The sequence below is a fragment of the Danio rerio genome, chromosome 14 (assembly GCF_049306965.1).
Source record: "Danio rerio strain Tuebingen ecotype United States chromosome 14, GRCz12tu, whole genome shotgun sequence".
NCBI classification, from domain to species: domain Eukaryota; kingdom Metazoa; phylum Chordata; class Actinopteri; order Cypriniformes; family Danionidae; genus Danio; species Danio rerio.
Genome location: NC_133189.1, coordinates 54,100,001 through 54,124,465, shown reverse-complemented (window position 1 = coordinate 54,124,465; position 24,465 = coordinate 54,100,001). Strand labels below are relative to the sequence as shown.

At 38.4% G+C, this 24,465-nt stretch overlaps 2 protein-coding genes across 8 annotated transcripts in view; one reads left to right on the top strand and one right to left on the bottom strand.

Annotated features, from left to right (window-relative positions):
• anxa6 (annexin A6) overlaps positions 1-24,465 on the bottom strand; it is a 230,555-nt gene that overhangs the window by 151,143 nt on the left and 54,947 nt on the right. The gene's annotated exons all lie outside the window — the stretch shown is intronic.
• The window catches only part of n4bp3 (NEDD4 binding protein 3), a 92,254-nt gene that overhangs the window by 22,901 nt on the left and 44,888 nt on the right, over positions 1-24,465 (top strand). For 3 of the 6 annotated variants that reach the window (XM_073922306.1, XM_073922304.1, XM_073922308.1), the window contains exon 1: positions 6,572-6,733. The exons of the other annotated variants lie outside the window; for them this stretch is intronic. The gene's annotated coding sequence lies outside the window, so the exon portion shown is untranslated. Of the gene's footprint in view, positions 1-6,571; positions 6,734-24,465 lie in introns of those variants that run through there. 6 annotated transcript variants of the gene reach the window in all.

Below are 24,465 nucleotides of genomic sequence, written 5' to 3'. Positions count from 1 at the left end.
TTGTAACCGCGTGTACTGTATCAGGTTAACTCGCTATATTCTCATGTCGCGTGTAAAGCCACATTGAAAATGCGACGCGTGCCGCTTTGTTTACGTTCTCGTGGAGGAGGGTAGTGTGTGTGTTGTGTCCTCTGAGGAGAAGCGTAATGGTGTGTGTGTGTGTGTGTGTTTGTGTGTGTGTGTGTGTGTGTGTGTGTGCGTGTGTGTGTCTGTGTGTGTGTGTGAAAAGAGCAGATAGAGTGTGACAAGCTAGGAGATCTGCTCGCCAGTTCTTGGAGTTTTTGCTCAATAAAATAGTTAGTCGTCTGTATTTTCAAGTCCATCGTCTGTATTTACATTCAACCACAGGCTGTCATGATCCACGCCTTACACTATGAAGCGTGTATGCACTGTGCACGACCAAACGCAGCAGGCTGTCATCGGTCCAATCAGCGCAGATTAGCTTCGTGCTAAATGAATCACTGAACGATTCATATGGGAGTCGCTGGGATAATTAGGAAAAATAAATGCAGATTATAAGACCATGAAAGTGTTTTTTGACCTTGCATGCATATTAGACTGTTGTTGGAGACCCTTACAACCAAAATATGACCCTATTTCATGTATAATTGGGGCTCTTTAAATATTAAAAACCATATCAAAACTGTTGCGAAAATTACGGATCAATCGTGATCCGTTAAATCTCCGATTAAAACTATTATGCTTAGAAATGTGTTGAAAAAAAATCTTCTTTTTGTTAAACAGAAATTAGGGAAACATATACAGGGGGGCTAATAATTCAGATTTCAGCATTATATATCACAGTATTTGAATCCTTAAATTGAATGTTTCAATACTTTTGCCGTCTATGAAGTAAAAGTGTATCTCCACAGTTTTGTAAATATTGTTTAAAGGAAAACTCCCTACAGTAGCTAACAACTTTTACTTTTTGATCTGCGTAGAAGAAACCCTTAGAGGTAAGATAAAGTGTTTTGTAAATACAGGCCCAGATCTGCAGATGAAATATGCACCTTTGTAGGCAATTAGTCTTGTTTTTGATAAATAATTGACGTTGCAGGTCTTCTAAGGAACTCTGAATATTGGTTTGATGATGGGCTGAAGCTTTTAGTCGTCTCTCATCAGAAGTTGAACAAATAACAGAGAGCAGGTTTAGACTCGTCTACTTCTGCGCACACATTTCCTCATCTGCTCTCTCCTCGGTTGTTGTTAGAAGGGATACAGCTGTGAGCGGAGGTTAACGAGAATTATTTATATTACTTATTACATTAATTGTACTTTATTAATGTACTGAAGGGGTGGCAACAGAACTGAGGCTTCATGGACGGTATTTATTATAGAAGGCAGGGGTCAAAACAGAAGCGAAACAATGATGGTAAAGAAAGTCAACAAGAGTAATCCAACAACAGGCTAAAGGTCAGCGCAGACAGCAAACAATCAAGAACTCTAAAATAATCCAAGGCAAAACAGAACAGAGAAGGCAACAACAAGACCACAGAATGAAAGTTTGTTCACTCAATTGGCTAATAAAGCTGGATTTATACTTTCACCCACCTCCGCTGACTGCGCGCGGACCTCGTGAAATGGACGAGGCTTTTATACTTGCCACATTCGCCGTTGATATATTCTTTAAAACGACAGAGGGCGGTCAAAAAAAAATCAGACTGTAAAGTCAGACGAATAAACAGAGAAGTAGAAGTTTCCGGAACTACGTCATATCATTAATATCATTCAAGATTTTTTTAACTAATTATTATTCATTCATTTTCTTTTCGGCTTAGTCCCTTTATTAATCCGGGGTCGCCACAGCGGAATGAACTGCCAACTTATCCAGCACATTTTTAAGCAGCGGATGCCCTTCTAGCCGCAGCCCATCTCTGGGAAACGTCCACACACAAACTCATTCACACTCATACACTACAGACAATTTAGCCTACCCAATTCACCTGTACCGCATGTCTTTAGACTGTGGAGGAAACCGAAGCACCTTGAGGAAACCCACGCGAACGCAGGGAGAACATGCAAACTCCACACAGAAACGCCAACTGACCCAGCCAAGGCTCGAACCAGCGACCTTCTTGCTGTGAGGCGACAGCACTACCTACTACGCCACTGCGTCACCCCTACTAATTATTTTTTGTTTTTATAAATAATTTTAATGATTATAAGCAATTTTATAACCTTTCAAGATTATTTTAATCAAACTTTGATGCATCACTTGCTTTTGTTCATATCTCGGACAGTTTTACCTATTAAAGTTTTTTTAAATATTAATGAAAACAGATCATGGGTTACTCTACAAATATATTTTTATTATGGCAAGAATAAAAGTTAAATAAATAAAATAAAAAATAAAAATACAGATGTTTTTTTTTTAGAGTATCCCCACAATTCACACAATACTGTCTGGAAGTTTAACAGAAATTGGGAAAAAAATAAACAAGGGGCTAATAATTCAGAGGGGCTAATAATTCTGACTTCAACTGTACACACCATAGGAATTCCCAATTATAAAAACACTACAAACTATAAAACACTATTCATGAAAATACTTAAATAACAGACAATCCGAATGCCCAACACAAGCGATGCATTCAAGGCAAGATCAGCTGGAGGACGTATAATGTCTCCGACACCGCCTGTAGTGGGCGACTTGATAGCAACCATGTTTTTAAAGAAGTGTAACCGATTTAAAAATTCAAGAGTGTAATGTAGCTAATGTGTTTTAAGTCGTAGAAAAAAAAAGAAGTGAAAGTATCTTGCATTTGTGTTAGCCACAAACCTTATTTAAGTGAAATCCAATTGAAAAAACCCATTGACTTTGGGATGAGGGAACCGGAACTGCTAAAATGCTACGGGGTTTTCTGTATACATACGTCATAGTTCCTCCTCTCCTCCAAAGTGTGATCTAAAAATCTCATCCACTTCTTCGACCAGGCCATTATGAAAAACAAAAGTAACTTATAGTATGTCTGAAAGTTCATTCATAACAGTCTTTAAAAAAAAAAGTCTGAAATTTGACCTGCAGAACCCCCGATCTCAGGAAAACCTTCTGCTTTTATGGAAACTTGTAAACCGTGGAGCCCTGAGGGCAGAGAATATGCAAGACTGTATTTAAGCAACAGCGGTAATGTTCACTCATTACAAAGTCTGCTTGGCTCTTCAGTAGCTATTTATGTTCCCGTTTGATCTCTGTGCCAGTGAAATAAACCTCATGTAAATAAGGCCTTTCCAAAAAATCTCCGTCCCAGAAAGTATGTGTTGGTCTGGTTGATGCCTGGCCAAGAGTGACGTGTTGTTGTACTTTGATTTTAATGTGCATCAGAAACATCAGATGAGGCTCCTGTAGTGCATGTGAAGAGGTCAAAGATAAAATGAAAACGCTTTTTATTCAGTTTGAAGTGTTAAACAATATTCAGATTTTTATTTGATTAATATTCTACTATTGCTACTTTTGACACTAGTTAGGGTGTAGCACTAGGAGTACCACTAGGAATATATTTAAGGCTAAATATTTAACAATATAACCATTTTAGGTAAAATAAATGAAGTCTTGATGAGACAAATCTTCATTATTAATAATTATCATTTTAATACAGTTAATATTAACATGCAGCTATGCAAATATTAATAAGAGAGAAAAATTAGATTATATAAATATGCAGAAGTATGATTTATAGCTACATGTACATATATACTGTATATATATATATATATATATATATATATATATATATATATACTGTATGTGTGTATATATATATATTATATATATATTATATATATTTTATTATATCCCAATTTCTGTTTAACAGAGGGCAGATTGTTTCAGCACATTTCTAAACATAATAGTTTTAATAACTCATCTCTTATAACTGATTTATTTTATCTTTGCCATGATGACAGTAAATAATATTTGACTAGATATTTTTCAAGACACTTCTATACAGATAAAAGTGACATTTCAAGGCTTAACTAGGTTAATTAGGTTAACTAGGCAGGTTAGGGTAATTAGGCAAGTAATTGTATAACGATGGTTTGTTCTGTAGACTATCAAAAAAAAAATCATCCCAAAAATGGTTAAAAAAAAAATTTAAACTCCCTTTATTCTAGCCAAAATAAAACGAATGAGACTTTATCCAGAAGAAAAAATAGTATCAGACATACTGCTAAATTTTCCTTGCTCTGATGAACACCATTTAGGAAATATTTAAAAAAGAAAAAAAATCAAAGGGGGATAAAAATTCTGATATATTAAAAAACAAAAAAATTATATAAAATTATGAATAAATAACAGTAATATTGTTATTATATTATTATCATTATTCTAAATAAATAACAGAAATTAATCCTAAATGTAACTGAAAAACAATCTAAAGACAGAACTGGAATGATGCTAAGATAATTTAAGAAATCTTTTGCATGAATATTAATTTCATTAAAATGAAATTCTATACGATTCAATAGAATACAAAAAAAAAAGATGTTTTATAGAATTATCTGTTGTGTGTTGTCTTAGACCCAGCTCAAGGCCGAGAATTAGGTTTAAGTCTAACCTCCCTGACTTTATCCCTGCTTCAACCCCAAAAAATCTATCAGGAGCCATGCAGTATAAATAAGATCACCATCATATCATTTAAACTTTGTTTTGTCGACTTGCAAACCTCACTGCGTGCCAACACCTTTGCATAAAGGACTGTTACGCCGGTTTCACAATGCATGAGCGGCACAGCTATTTTCTTCGGCGTGCATGTTCACAACCGGACCAGAAGCAGAACAGCACTTCAGCGTCAAGCAGGAGCATGCGTGAGGTGCGCTGCTATGTGCACTGCTATGTTTCAGTTTGCTTTTTGATTAAACGACATTGCTTTCATCAGCGTTGGTTCGGTTGCACATATAGAATAACGTCTTTATTCTGGGATTACCACTCTCAATTTATACACTTGCATATAAAGTAAATCGTATCTCAAAGCATTTACTGGGGCACTGGCAATTTTTACTGGAGCATGTCCCCCAGTAAATGTGATCTAGCAATGCCCCTGGTCCACATTATATTCTACACTCTCAGAAATAAAGGTACAAAATCTGTCACCAGGGCGACGCAGTGGGGCAGTAAGTAGTGCTGTTGCCTCACAGCAAGAAGGTCGCTGGTTCGAACCTCAGCTTAGTTGGCATTTCTGTGTGGAGTTTGCATGTTCTCCCTGCGTTCGCGTGGGTTTCCTCCAGGTGCTCTGGTTTCCCCCATAGTCCAAAGACATGCGGTACAGGTGAATTGGGTAGGCTAAATTGTCCGTAGTGTATGTGTGTGTGTGTGTGTGTGTGTGTGTGTGTGTGTGTGTTACCCAGAGATGGGTTGCGGCTGGAAGGGCATCCTCTGCGTAAAACGTGCTGGATAGGTTGGCGGTTCATTCCGCTGTGGCGACCCTGGATTAATAAAGGGACTAAGCCGACAAGAAAATGAATGAATGAATCTGTCACCGGGGCGGTACCTTTTCAAAAGCTACTTTTTTGTTCCTTATACAGGTCCTTAAAAGGTACATTTTAATACCCAAAAAAGTTCAAATCTGTACCTTATAGTACTTTAAAAGTACAAAAGTGAACCTTAAGGGAACAAAAGTGTACCATAAAGGTACTAAAGTGCAGCCGGAAAAAACAAAAGGGAACCTGAGGGTGTACACACACTAGCTACACTGGCCTTCAACAATGCCGAAGTGCGATTTTGGTGACACGGTGGTGCAGTGGGTAGCACGATTGCTTCACAGCAAGAAGGTCGCTGGCTGGAGTGCCAGCTGGGTCAGTTGGGTTTTCTGTGTGGAGTTTGCATGTTCTCCCATGTTGGCATGGGTTTCCTTCGGGTACTCCGGTTTCCCCAACAGTCCAAACACATGCGCTATAGGAAAATTCATTCTTTCATTTTCTTGTCGGCTTAGTCCATTTATTAATCCGGGGTCGCCACAGCATAATGAACCGCCAACTTATCCAGTACGTTTTTACGCAGCGGATGCCCTTCCAGCCGCAACCCATCTCTGGGTAACATCCACACACACTCATACACTATGGACACTCATAGACACTCATACACACTACTGTGTAAAACATAAGCTAGATAAGTTGGCGGTTCATTCCGCTGTGGTGACCCCTGATTAATAAAGGCCGAAAAGAAAATGAATGAATGAATGAATTAGCAGTATTTTCCCTTTTTTTTGTATGTGGGGTTGAATGGGATAAGGGTTATGTTACGGTTGTTATTATAACTGTAAACCAGCAGATTATACTATATATTTCACATCATGTACCTGCTTAATAAAAAAAGCCCAGAGTCAGCATAGATCAAGCTCCCATAATGCAATTCATAAACGTAAATAAAAGGAAAACACCTGTGAATTACAAAATACGGTAACTGTTATTTGACAGGTATTTTTTCATCTCCACTTTCTTGTCAGTTCCGCATTGGCAGTGTTTCAATATAGCGCTGGCCGTGGCACAAGCAGCGTCCTTCACATTTGTCAAAAAAACAAGGAGAACAGGTTTTTCCACACCGGCACCATAGAAAGGCGCGCTTTCTTTACAAAAAGGGGAGAGAGGCTGATCTGTGCAGCCGGAGACAGAGAGAAACCAGAGACATTCCCAGGGGTTTTCCTGGCAGCAGGTCTGTGGGAGTGAAGATGTTCGACTGTTGGATCTCACATTAACTGGACTTCAGATATACTGGACCCAAAGCGCAAGCTTACTGCAGGTGAACATCTTTTATTTTATGGAGCTGAATGTGAATTTTCATGTAGGGAATGAAGATTTGTGGCTTCAGTCAGTGCTGGGGAAAGTTACTTCTGAAAGTAATGCATTGCAGTATTAAGTTGCTCCCCATAAGAGTAACTAGTATCCTTTCTCTTACCTGGCTGAGGCTTGATCTCTTTCAAAACTTGCAGGTTTTTTTTCTTCTTTTTTTTTTAAATAGAGGAGCTCTGCATTTAACAATGCACTGTTCACCCACAGCTGCATTTACCTTTAAAAGAACACATAAAAATAATTATTCAGTACAATGTTATCTTCCGAGAACTTCCTGAAGGCTATACATGCCGTATATACAGAGTATTGGAAGTTTAAAGCAACGTGTTTGCTTCGTTTAAAAAATAATAATAATAATAATAGATTTTTTTTTTTTTTTTGTAAACCAAATAATTAAACATTTCTTTGTGAAAATAATAATAAAAAAATAATAGCCAAGCAAAGAAAAAAAGATTGTTAACAAACCATCACTGAACTATATATGAAGAGTTCAGATACAAAAACCTGTGTGAATCGGGCATAAGCATAGAGTGGTTGCTTTAGGACAAAGCGTGTGAGACTGAGATTGAGTAGAGTTGAGTTAAAAATGAAATAAAATGAAAAAAAAAATGGTAACACTGTATTTTGATGGTCCATTTGAGTATTACTAGACTGTCTGTTTAATATCTGTTGATACAGTTTCTTCAACAGACATTTAACTGACTACAAGAAATTTTGCATGTACAGTTGAAACCAGAAGTTTACAAACACCCTAAAAAAAGGAACATAATCATTATTAAAAAATGTCTGATGGAACGTTTACTATTTTAGGTCCGTTAGAATACTTAAATGATTTACATTTGCTAAATGCCAGAATAATGAGAGACTTAGAGTTTTTTTTATTTATTTCTAGACAGTCAGAAGTTTACATACATTTCCTTGGTATTTTTTAGCTTTGATTTTAAACTGTATAACTATGGTCAAATGTTTTGGGTCTCCTTCCACAAGCTTCTCACAATAGTTTGAAAGAATTTTGTCCATTCCTCCTGACAGAATTGGTGTAACTGAGTCAGATTTGTAGGCTGTCTTGTTTGCACAAGCTTTTTCCAACTCTGCCCACAAATTTTCTATTGGATTGAGATCAGGGCTTTGTGATAGCCACTCCAGAACATTCACTCTGTTGTGCTTAAAGCACATTTTAACTAATTTGGCAGTATGCTTAGGGTCATGGTCTGTCTGGAAGACCCATTTGTGGCCAAGTTTTAATTTCCTGGCTGATGTCTTAAGATGTTGCTTCAGTATTTCTACATAATGTTCTTTCTCCATGAAGCCATCTATGCTGTGAAGTGGACCAGTCCCTCCTGCAGCAAAACAGCCCCACAACATGATGCTGCCGCCCCCATACTTTACAGTTGGGATGGTGATCCTAGGCTTGTAAGCTTTCCCCTTTGTCCTCCAAATATAACACTGGTCATTATGGCCAAACAGTTCCATCAGACCACAGGACATGTCTCCAAAAATTTGTCTTTTTCCTAGTGTAATTTAGCAAATTGTGATCTGTTTTTTTTGTTGTTGATTCTGGCTTGCTCATGTTGTCACAAAAGGAAGCAGTGTGTTTGAGGTTTTCCTTAAACACTATTCTACAGTTGTGCCTCCAGTTAACTCAAATGTTGTCAATTAGCCAATCAGAAACTTCCAAAGCCTTGACATCATCATCTGAGATTTTTCAGAGGCAGAATAATCTTATTGTGTTGTAACTTGACTTTCATAAAATGTTAACCATTTCTCCAAAAATCTCTCTCTCATTATTCCGCTATTAAGCATAACAGAAACAAATGTGATTGTGATCATCCTATCTTCCTATCTTAGTTTCAACTGTACATGTCAACTTACATTACCCTAACCCCAACCTAACAGTCTAGTAATGTAATGAGATTTAGTTGCAATCTAACTTAAATTCAACAAACCATCAAAATAAAGTGTGACCAAAAAAATTAAACCATTATTTGGTTGTCCTTATTTTACCTAAATCTCAATTTAAACAACCCAGCATTTTCTAAAGAGCATTAAAGGTACTTAAAGTTGTTTCCCGTAAATTTTGTCAAAATAAAATGTTTCTTTTTTATTTTATTATTTTTTTATTTTGTATCATTTACTGGTCAATAGTTTGGGATCAATTTTTTATAAATTTTATTTAATAATTTAACACAATTATTTTGTTTATCAAGGCAGCATTTATTAAATGAAAAAAAAAATGTTAAATTGGTAAATATTTATTTATTAAATATTTATTTATTACTTGTATGTAGTTTTAAATTAAATTAGTACTCCAGTCATTATTGCTTTTATTAATAATAATAATAATGTTAATAATAAAAAATAATAATAATAATAGGCCATGTGGTGGCACAGTAGGTAGTGCTGTCGCCTCACAGCAAGAAGATCGCTGGTTCGAGCCTCGGCTGGGTCAGTTGGCATTTGTGTGTGGAGTTTGCAAGTTCTCCCCGTGTTCGCATGGGTTTCCTCTGGGTGCTCCGGTTTCCCCCACAGCCTAAAGACATGCGGTACAGGTGAATTGGGTAGGCTAAAATTGTCCGTAGTGTATGAGTGTGTGTGTGAGTGTGTGGATGTTTCCCAGGGATGGGTTGCAGCTGGAAGGGCATCCGCTGCGTAAAAACATGCTGGATACATTGACGGTTCACTCCGCTGTGGCGACCCCAGATTAATAAAGGGACTAATCTTTTAAGAAAATGAATGAATGAATAAATAAAAATAGGCGACACGGTGGCGTAGTAGGTAGTGTTGTCACCTCACAGCAAGAAGGTCACTGGTTCGAGCCTCAGCTTGGTCATTTCTGTGTGGAGTTTGCATGTTCTCCCCGCATTCGCGTGGGTTTTACCCGGGTGCTCCGGTTTCCTCCACAGTCCACAGACATACGGCACAGGTGAATTGGGTAGGCTAAATTGTCGATAGTGTATGAGTGTGAATGAGTGTGTATGGATGTTTCCCAGAAATGGGCTGCAGATGGAAGGGCATCCGCTGAAAACAAAAATGAATGAATGTAGTTTCAAATGAAACCATTACTGCAGTCATAATTGCTTTATTACTATTACCAAGAATAATAATAATACTAATATTACTTTTATAGTAATTTCTGAATGATCATGTGAATGGAAGACTGGAATAATGAAGAATTCTTTCATGTATTCATTCATTCATTCATTTTCTTATCGGCTTAGTCCCTTTATTAATAAGGGTTCGCCACAGCGGAATGAACCGCCAACTTATCCAGCATATGTTTTACACAGCGGATGCCCTTCCAGCTGCAACCCATCACTGGGAAACACTGGAGTAAATAATTCAATTAAATGATAAGCTACTTTTGAGCAGTTATTTTATAGTGCAATAACATTTCACAACTGTACAATCTGTACTGTATTTTTGATGGAATAAATGCAGCCTTGGTAGGCGAGACAAGCTTATTTTAAAATATTAAAAAATCCTACTGACCCCATCCTTTTGACCGATATGTTAAAAAACTCATTGATTGTTTTCATAAAATGTCAGATGTATTTAGAACAAAAAATTATTGTTAGCATATTAAATTACCTTTTAGCATTTTAACTATTGTTATACTGAATGCCATTTAGTAACTCTCTTACCATATGTTTGGAGTATAACATACAGTATATAGCAGTATTATAATCTAGAAAATAAAGATTAGACTTCTTGATATAAAATGACTACATACAAATTTCATGCAAAGTTTGGGGTTGATGATATTTTTTCAAAGATGTCTTTCATAAACAGTTGAACTGTACACACTTGGTAAACTTAATGATTTACATGTTGCAGGACTGTGTTTTTTGTTTTTTTTACTCTGGTAATGACGTCAGAGATCTTAGCAACAAAGCATAACCTTTTTAACCCAAAGCGTGTTAACATAACCTGAAGCTAAACAATGAACCGGATATACTGTACAATGAAACAGCAGTGAAATACTGTAGTAAAAACTGCTTATTTATTAAATCCAATGGACATTTTGTTCATAATGGAGACTGATGTGTCATTTCTGACAATCACCTTTCATAAAGCTTTACTCTATGAAGGCTTATCATTTACCTGTTGACATTTTTATCATTTATTCATTGGCATGTATTCCTGAAACATGTTTAGCTGACTTCTTGATCGTTCTCTTTCTCTCAGTCTGATCTCAGCAGCAGTGAGGTCAGCCATAAAGCTTACATTAATTATTACCAACACAGAAATGTGAGGAATGTCCATTTTTCTACCCACTTATCTATTTCCTATAAAGAATGGAGTCAAAGGCATCCGAAGGGTCAGAAAGAGAGAGAGCTGGAGCTTATATTAACTCAGTGAGAAAGATAAACAGAACATGAGCTGGTTAAACAATACAAGCCAATGCCCCTCCTCACTGCTGACCTATTACCACATTATACAACCAATTACCATAGTACACTGCCTGCACTGTGGTTGCGATTCTGCTGTAGTTACGATTATGAAAAGATACAGTTGAAGATAAAATTACTTACCCTCCTGTCATTTTTTTACTTTTCAATTATTTCCCAAATGATGTTTAACAGCAAAGAATTTTAACAGTATTTCCTATAATATTTTTTCTTCTGGAGATTTTTATTTCAGCTAAAATAAAAGCGGTTTTCATTTTTTTAAGCCATTTTAAGGTCAATGTTTATAGCTCCCTTAAGATTTTTTTTTCCAATTGTCTACAGAACAAACCACTGTTATACAATAACTTGCCTAACTACCCTAATCTGCCTAACCTGGTTAAGCCTTTAAATGTCACTTTGATCTGAATACTAGTATCTTGAAAAATATCTAGTCAAATATTATTTACTGTCATCATGGCAAAGATAAAATAAATCAGTTATTAGAAATGAGTTGTTAAAACTATTATGATTAGAAATGTGTTGAAAAAATCTCTCTGTTAAACAGAAATTTGGGGTAAATGTATAATTCAGGAGGGCTAATAATTTTGACTTTATATTGCGAATCTGTATTGAAGCATTGTACCTTTAATAGACGCTTGAGGAGATTTGTTTTATGCAACAGTAAAGCCTAGCCGTTTAATTTCAGAAGTTGTTTTGGTGTGATTCCCTCTATTCCCTGAAATAATATGAAACATATGGTTGGTTATATCATATATATATATATATTAGTGCTGTCAATCAATTAAAAAAAAATTATCAAACTTGTTTTGCAATTAATCATGATTAATCACATTTAAAAGACTTACACTTGTCATTTTGGCTATTCATATGTAAAATTTATGTAAACGCAAGACAAAAAACTATTTAAATTCAAAATTTAATTGTTTATTAGAATTTTTGTTTAACTTGTAACAGATTTCTTCATGTAAGCAACATATCCACAATAAACCATCAAGATCCTGGCTTGACAGCCATATTTATTACAGAATTAAAAACACAGGCATGTTAATGACATTTAAATTTCAAAACAATCAATGCCAATAAAGAAAAAACTGACACCTTTACCCCTTTTAAGATTTAATATTATGGTTGTTCTGACTGTGCCAGTTTACGTTCAGTTCAAAACACATATCAGATATTTTTTTATTATAATGTGTTAAAAAATGTAATTTAGGAGGCGTGTACACAGCTCAATGTTTTAAGGGTGTGTTGCTTCACATGAAAATTAGGGTGCTTTCACACCTGTGAATCGATTCAGTTGTTCCGAAACAGAGATTAAAATTGTTACATTGTTGCTCTTTGCTCTTGGAGCGGTTCGCTTTCACACTGCAAAGTTTCCAATCGGACCAAAAGAGCTAAAACAAGTCACGTGCGAGTAAACTCTCCTCAAATTGGTCAGAGTGTCAGGGTTTATTTTGCAGCGTCCCGCTCAGCTGTCAGGAGAGGTGGTGGTTTGGTGGTGATTGACAGGGTGCGCGCACGCGACTTGTCTGAGGAGAGACACGGTGGGGAGGGGTGAGAAGGGTGCGCGACGATGCCTATTTGAGGACTGGGAGAGAGACGCGAGATTACCGGGAGATCATCACTCGTTTGCGGGCATCCGGAGACTCGCGAAACTTCCCGCCTTACTCATAATTCTCTCTTCATATAGCCGTAAGCTTATTACATATTCATAAAACACTGTGATATAACCGCGCTCGGATCGGATCGCTTTCTCACTGCAATCGAACCGCTCCAGGGTTCGTTTCAATCGAGCCAGACCACCTCACTCAAGCGATCTCGGAGCGATTACTTTGGCGCGGAACAGAGCGCGATTGCCCTGTTCACATATGCCAATCGAACCGCGCTAACTGGGCAAACGAGATACGTTCCGAAACAAAAGTGTAGGTGTGAAAGCACCCTTAGTTTCAAATTTCCCACCCAACTTAACAGCCAAGAGCTCCCCCGCTTTGTTGTTTTGGCAACAGACAGGCAGACAGAGAGAAGCAACATGAGTGAGAGGACCAGCATTCAGCCGTACATGTACAATTCAGACACAGACCAAGCAGAGAGTACAAAATTATTTGTGTCTGTGTAGTTTTACAGCCAACTGTGTGCTAGTTTAAAGTTCCGAGCTTGTACACAGAGACTAATACCATGCACACTGAATTAACTTTGACTGAGGCTAAAACTAAAGGGCGTCACACACCGCATGCGTAGCTCAGAGCCGCGACACGGCACACCAGACGTGCACGTTTGCATGTTATTTAAAATGAAACTATTCAGATGGCGCTCTGTGGCACAGCAGATATATGAACAGTGTCCTGAGTCGTGGCTTGGCGCCACAGACATCTGCCGACTTGCGTGTACCCTGATAGAAACCTATGGTTAGAATTCTAAAATGCATGGCGCTGCACGTCACCGAGCAGCGCTTCTAGTGTGCGACTTGCAGGCAAGTTCATATTTCCAAAAAGGGACGCGCATGTAGGGCAACGCACTCATACTTTCCAGTTACACCTAGTTGAGATGACAGGGAGCTTCTGAGACCGCGGGAAATGCAAACGGCTGAAGTTTAAGGAAGATGCAATGAAAAGTACACATGTTTGCAAACCTACCTAAAGTTATAAACAATGGCGCCGATGAGAGCGATCCTGTGGTGAATGTTAATCTTGTGTTGAGCCCAATGAGCCTTACATCTAAAAATAAAGCAAGGGTGTTCAATCAGTGATATCGCTTTGACTCACATGCTGAAAATGGCGGACTTGATACAACAAACTGAGGATGTGGTAATGCGCACCTGTCAATCAATATTGGTGGGCGGGGGGGACCGCACTCCTACGTCAAATTGCAGTCGATCTCAAAACAGTTCCAATTGGTCCACCATTTTTATGTTGTTAAATTTTAAAAAAAGGACTGGGTGTGTTTATATCACCCCAATATGACGGTCTATGCACTATACCTACACACATGTCTGTCCAAACAGCTTGAAAAGAAGATTTTCCACTATAAGTGCTCTTTAAGTACAATTAATTGCAAAGCCAGATTGCTGTAATACATGTATAAATCATTTCTCGCAGCCCTTTGAATGCTAATCAAGCCTCTGCATCATTTAAAAGCAATGTGTGTTGTGCATAAAAAGCTCTGTAGGTGTTAACAGGCCAAGCACATCCCGGCTATATTTACTGAAACTTTCTAAAGGTAGGTGTGAAGTTTCCATTCAGTTGCCATGGCGACTGTTTAAAACACGTCCATAAAACACAGACAAGGGCCCTTAAAGTTGCACGCTGTAAATCTGAATCTCTTTTTGCATTAATGTCTCACATAGGCAGAAAAAAATTATTTATTGGATTTACAATTTATATGGGCTGAATTTAAACTAAAAGATAAATAAACATTATTAAATTGAATTTAATATACAGTCAGAATTATTAGCCCCCGTCATGTTTTTTTCCCTAATTTCTACTTAACTGAAAGGTGATTTTTTTAACACATTTCTAATCATAATAGTTTTAATAACTAACTAATTATAATATAATATTTAATAACTGGTTTATTTTCTCTTTGCCATGATGACAGTCAGGCCCGTAGCCAGCCTATTGAAAGGGGTGGTTCGTTGGACCTTTTTGCATTTATTTTTATTCGGTTATGAGGTTTAAGCTTTGCTGGATTAGCTTGTCAGATGGTGACCACACTTTTTATGCACCAAAAACATTTCCTACAATTTTGACAAAGTGTTTATAATAGGCCTACTATTTTACGATGGAGTATATATTTACATTTAAACTGTAAACTATAATTACAGTTTTATGATGTTATGAGATCAGCATTTTTAATAAAAATATGCATATAATAGGACTTATTTTTGAAATACAAATTTATTTTAAAAATAGTTCTTTTAAATCTGTTAAAATTAAACCGAATTATTAACAGAACAGAATTTGTTAAAACTGCAGTCTATAGGCAAATAACAAACTGGGAAGCTCATTTCACTTTCCTCAGTTAAAAATTGGCCATTTGAATGAATAAAGCATTCTTCTACCGGTTATTTTCACAATTTATGATGGCATCGTAGTCAAAAATGGGACAAATGAGCTCATGTAGGAGCCAAATTCTGGACTTTGTCAGTAGGTGGAGGGTCTTTCAAACCACTCGAACCACTCGGGTAATTAGGAAAGTCATTGTATAACAGTGGTTTGTTCTGTATCAATTAAAAACAAATATTGCTGAAGGGGGCTATTAATATTGACCTTAAAAAATTAAAAACTGCTTTTATTCTAGCAGAAAAGAAACAAATAAAGCTTTCTCCAGAAGAAAAAATATTTATAGGAAATACTGTGAAAAAATCCAGAATCTGTTTAACATTGTTTGGGAAATATGTAGAAAAGAAAAGATCAATTCACAGGAGGGCGAATAGTTTTAACTTGTTTGTTGTTTGCAACCAGTTTCCTTAAAGAACTTGTGTAAATCCAACCTTTTTTTTTTCAGTGTAGTTATTTGTAATTGTGCTTTGGGTCAGTACTGATGGCACTCAGCATGCGCTGGACGAGGATTTTGTTTGCCAAAACAAACCTGAACGGCTCAGGCCTGTGCTAAGCATTATGGCTAATACGATTTAACACTCCCAGTGTGACCTCCACAAAGCTGATCTTTACTACATAAACACACGTGCTGGATTTGACACACCTCCACAAGGCTTTGCTTCTGCTCCAGAACACATTTTCTAAGTTTTAGGGCTGAAAAATAATTATATATTTAAGAGATGGATGCCTTTAGAGGACAACACATACACTTAATAGGGTTGGGTCAATGGCCAATAGACATCCTGATGCTGAGCCGTTATCGCAATCCTCCGCCCCACCCCCGTCGCAGCAGCAACCCGCTTAAGAAAAATAAACACTTAGACCCCGATCACACGAATGCGTCTTAGTTTTAAAATGCCATTTTAAAATGTGAACGATCCACGTCCACACTGGTGTTTCAACTAGCATTTCTGAAAAGCCCTCCTTCCACACTATACTGCTGAAAACACACATCATGTGACCACACACACACAAACACACACTGTCATGCTGCAGCATCCGCGCAAGTCTAAGCTCGAGCAGTCAGCAGACGCTTTAAGCACTAAACTCCAGAGAGCAGTGCACGTCGAACAGTTTATCAAGGATATACAATCAAACCAACTGAGTACTGTAAAACCCAATAGGTTAAGGCAACTAAAACCATGAGGAAATTGATTGCTACAAACCATTCGAGTAAAAAAACTAATCTATAAAACTAATCTATATGAGTACTGTGAACTTGCTTCATTTAAGTTGAAGTACCAACACTGAGTTCAACACTCTTATCAAATGAGAAGAATTTACTTTCTGTTCATTTTTCAATGTAATGTGTGTATTTATATAGCGCATTCATTGTGTATGGCCATACACCCAAAGCGCTTTACAATCATGAGGGGGGTCTCTTCACACCACCACCAGTGTGCAGCATCCACTTGGATGATGCGACGGCTGCCACAGGACAACGGCGCCAGTGCGCTCACCACACACCAGCTATTGGTGGAGTGGAGAGACAGTGATAGAGCCAATTCGGTGGATGGGGACGATTGGGAGGCCATAATAGTAAGGGCCGATAGAGGGACTTCGGCCAGAACATAGGGGTTACACCCCGACTCTTTACCAGAAGTGCCATGGGATTTTTAACGACCACAAAGTCAGGACCTCGGTTTAACGTCTCATCCGAAAGATGACGCTCACTTTACTTTTAAGGGGGCATTAGGACTCACGCAGACCACAGGTTGAGCGCCCCCTGCTGGCCTCACTAACACCACTTCCAACAGCAACCTAGTTTTCCCAAGTGGTCTCCCATCCAGGTACTGACCAATCTCAGCCCTGCTTGGCTTCAGTGAGTAACCGGTCTTGGGCTAAGTTAACTACCCTGCAGAGTTAACTACACTCATTTCATTTGATAAAGCTGACTGTTGGGTGTTACAGTGCACCAATGAAAACAGAACACAGATACAAATAAAAAATAAACAGCGCTTCATTGTTCTTGGTGGAGTTTTACAGCATTGACGTCCAAAAATGTAATAATCTCATGTAAACAATTAAACATTCATCTTAGTTAAAGGTGCAGTAGGTGATTGTCTTCAGAAACATTTATTGTTGTGCTGGTTGAAAGTCTCTTCACAGTCCAATATTAATGATTACAGTAAATGATCTAAATGTGTTTATATGTATTTTTATATTCTGGATAAAAGCATAAAACTAAAAAATGTTCATCCAATTAAATAGAGTCGGACCGGCATCTCCCATAATTCTGATAAGCTGGTCAGACTGTCTGTCAGCAAATGTAAATTCAGACTTCTGTGCATGTGTTCACGCAGATTCGCCATTAGCGCGTGCCCGTCTGCATCACAAACACATGCGCTCGAGCGAGCTGCGGGACGCTCGCCGATGCCGAGTCGGAGCCAGAGGCACCGAAGGACAGCCGAGCTCGGGCCGATTACTGTAAAGCCAGGCACGAGTATATTTCGCCTTTAAAGCGGCCGCGCGGTCGCAAGACTGACCGGGAGAAATCAAAAGCTGAATTAAAACTTTTAAAAACCTGAATCAATATTGGAGCACGCTGGAGGAAGGACGACACCATGGCTGAAGTATTACTGTTAGACAGGTCATGTTCTGTTTTTAAACTATTTTAGTCACGCTAAGCTTATGTTATGCTTGTGCTAGCTAAGCGTGTTCTGTTATGAATGACTTATATGCACAGACGTGTTGTTCAGCCACTGAAATCTCCCAGTGAAAGATTGATGCGATTATTTTCAGTTTCATAAGGTCCTTTAACAGCATCGATAATGTAGATTTATATTTAGTTTGACAACAAAACATCAGTAAATAGCGATATTCCGCCTAGCCTGCTTTACTGAGCTGAAGTTGCTTTTATATTCACATTGGGTCATTTTTGAACACTAACAGCCTTCCTATACTGTTTACCATGCTGCTCTGAATATTCGCTCTGAAATAGCATGTAAGTGTGGCTAAGTATAACCGTACGTTCACATCGAAAGCGGCGAGAGCATCAAAGTAGCCGGAAGTCATTCATTTTCAATGAGAGCCGGCGGCGATAGGCGGCGAGGAGCAGCGCGGCGCGTCTTCGCCGGCGTGAGCGTCGAGGAGAGTTGAAATGAAGTCAACTTTATGGTAATGAGCTATGACGCGGTTCGGCGGCAAGCAATCAGAATGAAGACGTCCACCGCTTGATAGCAGTTCAGAGAACACAGACCTGTGAACTTTGGTTCCGACCACAGTTGTTCCCAAGGGTTTGATTATTGCGGTCGCCGGATTTCCAATTATTTACAATTTTTTCCTACAGGAACACACATTAAATAAGTTACTGGCGAGTTACTGATGTGCATTAATGTTATATAAATTTATCTTAAAAAAGCGGGAATCTCACGCGATGTGACAGTACAAAACAGTACTGCTGCTTCAGGATATTTCAGACATATGGACACATATTGGATAAATAGAGCAAAGCCACACCACACGCAACTTGATCTTCCATTGTTGTATGAATTTGATAAGAAGTGCGCAACATTTTCACGCTAGAAACATGTTTTATGCAGGAATGTAACTGATATGCTGCAACGGCTCCTTTCAAGAGTTCCCACTTAGATATGCTTGGCACTTATAGCAGGTTTGGCATGCTGTCCCGGGAGAGAACCCTGAGCTCGGAGATATTTGAGCCCAGGGCTCCCGCCCGGTCTAGAAGCATATCAGGAGAACCGAGATCAGGTAGGTCTCGATCGCTCCCCCTTTAGAAGGGGAGAAAAAGGAGGAGATGGGGTGGAAGGGGGGATTCTTCCAAAATGAAGGGGAGAAAGTGATCCATTTATACTAAGCTAGGATCATTCTGATTGGATTATTACTGATTACGGATGAGTGGCCAGCGGTGCACAATCATATCACGTGCTCCTCTCGAAATTAGTTTATGAAACTTCACTTAAATACGAGATCAATGTAGAGAGTTATGACGCTCTGGCCGCCGGAGCTGAAGGCAGAGAGCGTTGTCGCCAGGGCGGCCAGAGCGACCTTGGACGCTCTCGCCGCTTTCGGTGTGAACGTACGGTAATAAATGTAATTCCTGCACGGCGCTGGCACTAACTAACTGGCGAATGACCTGAACTAGTGGGTGGTCTGTCTGCTGTTGTGATGCGGTGTGCGTGCTTGCAATTTCAGGGGGTGTGGCTTTGAATCACAGTCCCTCCCCGCCGTCCAAAGGTGATATGCTAAGCGGTTAGCATTTTGGCAGATCACCTACTGCACCTTAAAGTGGCAAACCTTATAATTTCCTGTGCACAAATGTTTTAAAATATTTTGAAATCTTAACCACATGCCTTAAAACACATTAAAATTAAAATATTTCACACTATTAGAATGTATTAGATTAGGTCATGTTATATGAATCCCAACATGATATTGCTACGATGCGACTATTGCAGATTTGCAAACAGCAATATTGATGCTGAAAGGATATACAGTATTGTGCAGCGCTACTAAGTTTCTTGCCTATACATGAGCACATTTCCTTTTAGATGCATAAATCAAGATATGACTGTTGCGTTTTTTTAATAACCTATGTGCTTGTTGCATTCTGGGTGGCATTTATAATTTCCTCTGTGAATTTATCATGACAGTGTGTGATATTTCTGTTATACAACAGACGCTTGACAGCAGAATTTAATTTTAGACAATATTCTTTGGTGGCAAATTATCACCACATAATATGAGTGATGTGATCAGATAACACAACTTAATGAAACAAAAGAAATATGATTCATTTTAAAGAAATATTATTTGGGTCCTATTATGCCCCATTTTACAAGATGTAAAATAAGTCTCCTCATAAGGAAAATGAATGTATTGTTGTGTAAACGCGAGCACAGATTTCCACAGATTTTTAGCCCATCATTAATCCTGTTTATTTACTTGAGTAAATGTGTGTGAATCTATATTTATTCAGTTTTTAAAATAATTACAGTAATATTATTGACTAATATGAAAATGTTCATCTGATTTATGTACAGTGTAGTGTGTACAGTGATATTTTCTGTCCTTTAGTAGATATATTACTGTATATGAGACTTGCTTTGTTTACCAAATAGAGTGGATGTAATTGGATTTGCATTTTAAACATTAAATACAAGTTAGAAAGATTTTATTATTAAGGTTTTGCTTATGATACTCCTAAAATAATTCTGCAGAAATCCGCAGATTTTTACCAAAATTCATTTACATTTAGTCATTTAGTAGACGCTTTTATCCAAATTAGCACAAGGAAGCAATTTACACAACTATGAGAGCAACAATGAATAAGTGCTGTAGGCAAGTTTCAGGTATGTAAAGCATAAGAAGCAAAACAGAAGTAATTTTATTTTTTTGTAGTACAGTTAGCGGTAGAACCAGAGAGGCAATTGCTGATTAGGAAGGAAAGTGGAGACTAAATAGTTGAGTTTTTAGTCGTTTCTTGAAGACAGCAAGTGACTCTGATGCAGTTAGGGAGTTCATTCCACCAAATGCGAGAGTTCGGGAAAGAGATTTCTTCCCTCTTTGGGATGGAACCACGAGGCGACGTTCATTCACAGAACGCAAGTTTCTGGAGGGCACATAGATCTGCAGAAGTGAGAGCAGATAAGAAGGAGCAAAGCCAGAGGTGGCTTTGTAAGCAAACATCAGAGCTTTGAATTTGATGCGAGCAGCAACTGGCAGCCAGTGCAAACGGATGAGCAGCGGAGTGACATGTGCTCTTTTAGATTCATTAAAGACCACTCGTGCTGCTGCATTCTGGAGCAGCTGAAGAGGCTTGACAGAGTTAGCTGGAAGCCCGGCTAGTAGAGAGTTGCAATAGTCCAATCTGGAGAGAACAAGAGCTTGAACGAGGAGTTGAGCTGCATGTTCAGATAAGAAGGGTCGGACCTTTCTGATGTTGTAGAGTGCAAATCTGCAAGATCGAGCAGTTCTAGAAATGTGGCCAGAGAAGTTTAGCTGGTTATCAATCGTTACTCCAAGGCTTTTCACTATTTTGGATGCAGCAATGGTTGCTTCATTCATCTGGATTGAAAAGTTATGATGTAGAGTCGGGTTGGCAGAAACTTCAAGCATTTCCGTTTTCGTGAGGTTAAGCTGAAGATGATGATCTTTCATCCAGTGTGAAATCAGGCTGATATGCGAGCTGGAACCGAGGGATCATCAAGGTGAAAAGAGAGGTATAGCTGGGTATCATCAGCATAGCAGTGGTAGGAGAATCCTAGTTTCTGGATGACTGATCCTAAAGATGTCGTGTAGATGGAGAAGAGAAGTGGCCCAAGAACAGAGCCCTGTGGTACCCCAGTGTTTAGATGCTGTAGGTTGGACACCTCACCCCTCCAAGACACCCTGAATGACCTGTCAGAGAGGTAAGATCTGAACCACTAAATAACAGTGCCTGCAAAGCCCAGTGATTCAAGCGTAGATAGCAGGATCTTGTGGTTTACAGTGTCAAAAGCAGCTGACAAATCCAGCAAGATGAGGACTGATGATTTAGGGCCTACTCACACTATGCCATCCGTACCGTGCCCAGGCCCGTTTCCTGGATCGTTTGAGAAGTGTGAGTGCGCTGAATCGGGCTCAAGCACGGTTCACTTGGCCGGTCCTGGCCCTGTTGGAAGAGGTGTGCCTGAGCGCGGTTCACTTGAGCTTTGGCGCGGTACGCTTGTGTGTGAGTCCAAAACGCGCCAAAGACCGAAACTGAAAGCGAGACGTGACTTTTAAGGGGCTGTTTCATATGGATTTATTAATCATTCTTACTGTTCAGTGAACGCAAACTGCCGTAGTTTATTAAATACGCAAACTCCTCACTGCACCACAGCTGCGCACCTTCAGCAGACCTCCTCATTCCTGCAGCACGAGGGCTTTATGATTGTTTATGAGCGCCAAAAGTGGCGGATCTGTTCAGTGAAATATCTGACTGCATGTCACCGCATCCCTAAGGACTGTTTGGCGAAATATTTGACTGCATGTCACTGCATAACAAACGACTGAAACTATATAACTAGAGAAATCTCCACTGTGCTGCTGAGTGAGAGAGCGCTTCTCACTGAACAGCGCAGCAACGATGACGTAAGCGTGCCGAGGCCTGATTATGATGTGAGCACGGGCCGTCGGGGGAGACGGGAGGGGGGACAAGCGTGCTTTGGCTCATTTCGAGGCAACTGTACCTAGTGTGAGTACAGCCTTAGAGTCTGCTTTAGCCAGTCTAAGCTCCTCCACGACCGAGAGCAGGGCAGTCTCAGTTGAGTGGCCTTTCTTAAAGCCAGATTGCTTGTTGTCAATGAGGTTGTTTTGAGTAAGAAATTCTCCGCAGAAATAGCAAAAAACCTAGTCATACGCTGTCCTCCATAGTACAGCTAATATATTTTCAGCTCTCCAGCTCATTAACTCTCAATATAAGCAGCTGCTGAAGGTCTGCCGGGGTCTTTATTTTGCGATAAGACTTTCCACTTTGGCCTCTCCGTCTGACCCGCAGCCTCAATAACCCTGAAGAGCCCAGTTTATGGTGCTTTCTCAATGGCATGACTAAATGACCCAGTGCTGGAGAAAGAGAAAGTCTCCAGTGTGTGTGTTTGAGATGAAAATGAATGGTGCTTCTGTGCCAAAATAAGAGCATGATGCAATACCTATAAAGAGGGCCAGTGTGAATTTAGAGCTTTTCCAGTGAATGAAGTCGCCACTATTTGACTGGTGTCGTATTTCACAGACACTCATATTCAATTCAGTTTAGAGCTAAATTGGTGAATAATGAAAGGGATCTGTGTGTGTGTGTGTCACCTTGGGTGCTACAAACTCGTCAGTACTCCCAACCCTTTCGGACCTTTTAATTACAGCTATAATTTGTAAACAATATAATAGAGTGTTTCTAAAATTAAATTCAAAGATTTTTAGGGCGCCAGACTAGACCTGCTCAATATGTTGATTCAGCATGGATATGGCAACGCGATCATCCGCAATAATCACATCACAGAATCTGCAATGTCAACTTCAGCTTGAGTTTATTCATCCCTCAGGAAATCTGAGTGGATTTATAGCTGACCAAGAACCATATTGTTGAGTGATTGTGAAGTTTAACCTTGTGAAAGAGTGCTGGGGCCGTTTGTATAAAGCTGCTTAGTGTAGTATTTTCCTCTTAAGTGTGTCAAAATTCTAACCAGTTAAACTACCGGTATCAGGTCTGTGACGTCATCGACTTTTGCGTTAAGATTTAAAGGGCTAGCATTGCACCAGACCCCCAAAATTAATTACAGCAAGCTAGACCACACAGAACCTAAAAGGTACACTTTCAAATTTGAGTTTAAAAAAAAAAATACAAAAAGTGCCTCTTTTTCTAGGTGTTTATTATAACACAGACAACATATACAGATATTTCAAACACTTTCAATAGTATTTCATGAAAATTGTAAGGGTTTTCTTTAAAATGATACCAAATTTTTGCATTTACACCTCTGCATGTGGATTTGGGAAGCTTTTAAATTTGGGTTGGCAAAATCCAGGTGAAAATCCCAAAATAGCAGCAGAGTTTAACTGGTTAGAAATCATCACAATATGATGATTTGCTGTTCTACTATGATTACCAGTTCTTATTGGTACTAAAATCACTAATAATGATTTTTACAAAGATTAGCACAGATTAGGAAATTTAGACTTAATTTCTTTGGATTCTTTGAAAAAAAAGAGAAAGTTAAAAATAATATCTTTTATTTGCAATCATTTTTTGACATTATAAATACATTAATATTTTGAATCATGGGAACACATTAAACTTCATTCAATAAGAAAAAAATTATTGAAAATTGTAATTATATTTCACAAAATATCAGTTTTTACTGCATTTTAAAATAAATGCAGCCTTGGTGAGCACAATTGACTTATTTTACACCAATAATACACACATATATTTTAATACATTGTAAAAAAAAAAAAATTAAAAAGGTGAACCGACTTTAAAAAATCTGTTTAGCAGGTTGTCTTACAATTTTGAATAGAACTTTTAACCAACGTACTGCGCTCGTCTCGATTTAAGTTGAGCCAACTCAGAAAAGCTCAGCCTTACAATTATAAGTTGTCAACTTTTTTCAAGTTTATAAAACATACACAATATTTATAAATCACAAAATATATTAAACAAACACTATATAAGCTACCTAACTATGAATCCATAATACTAA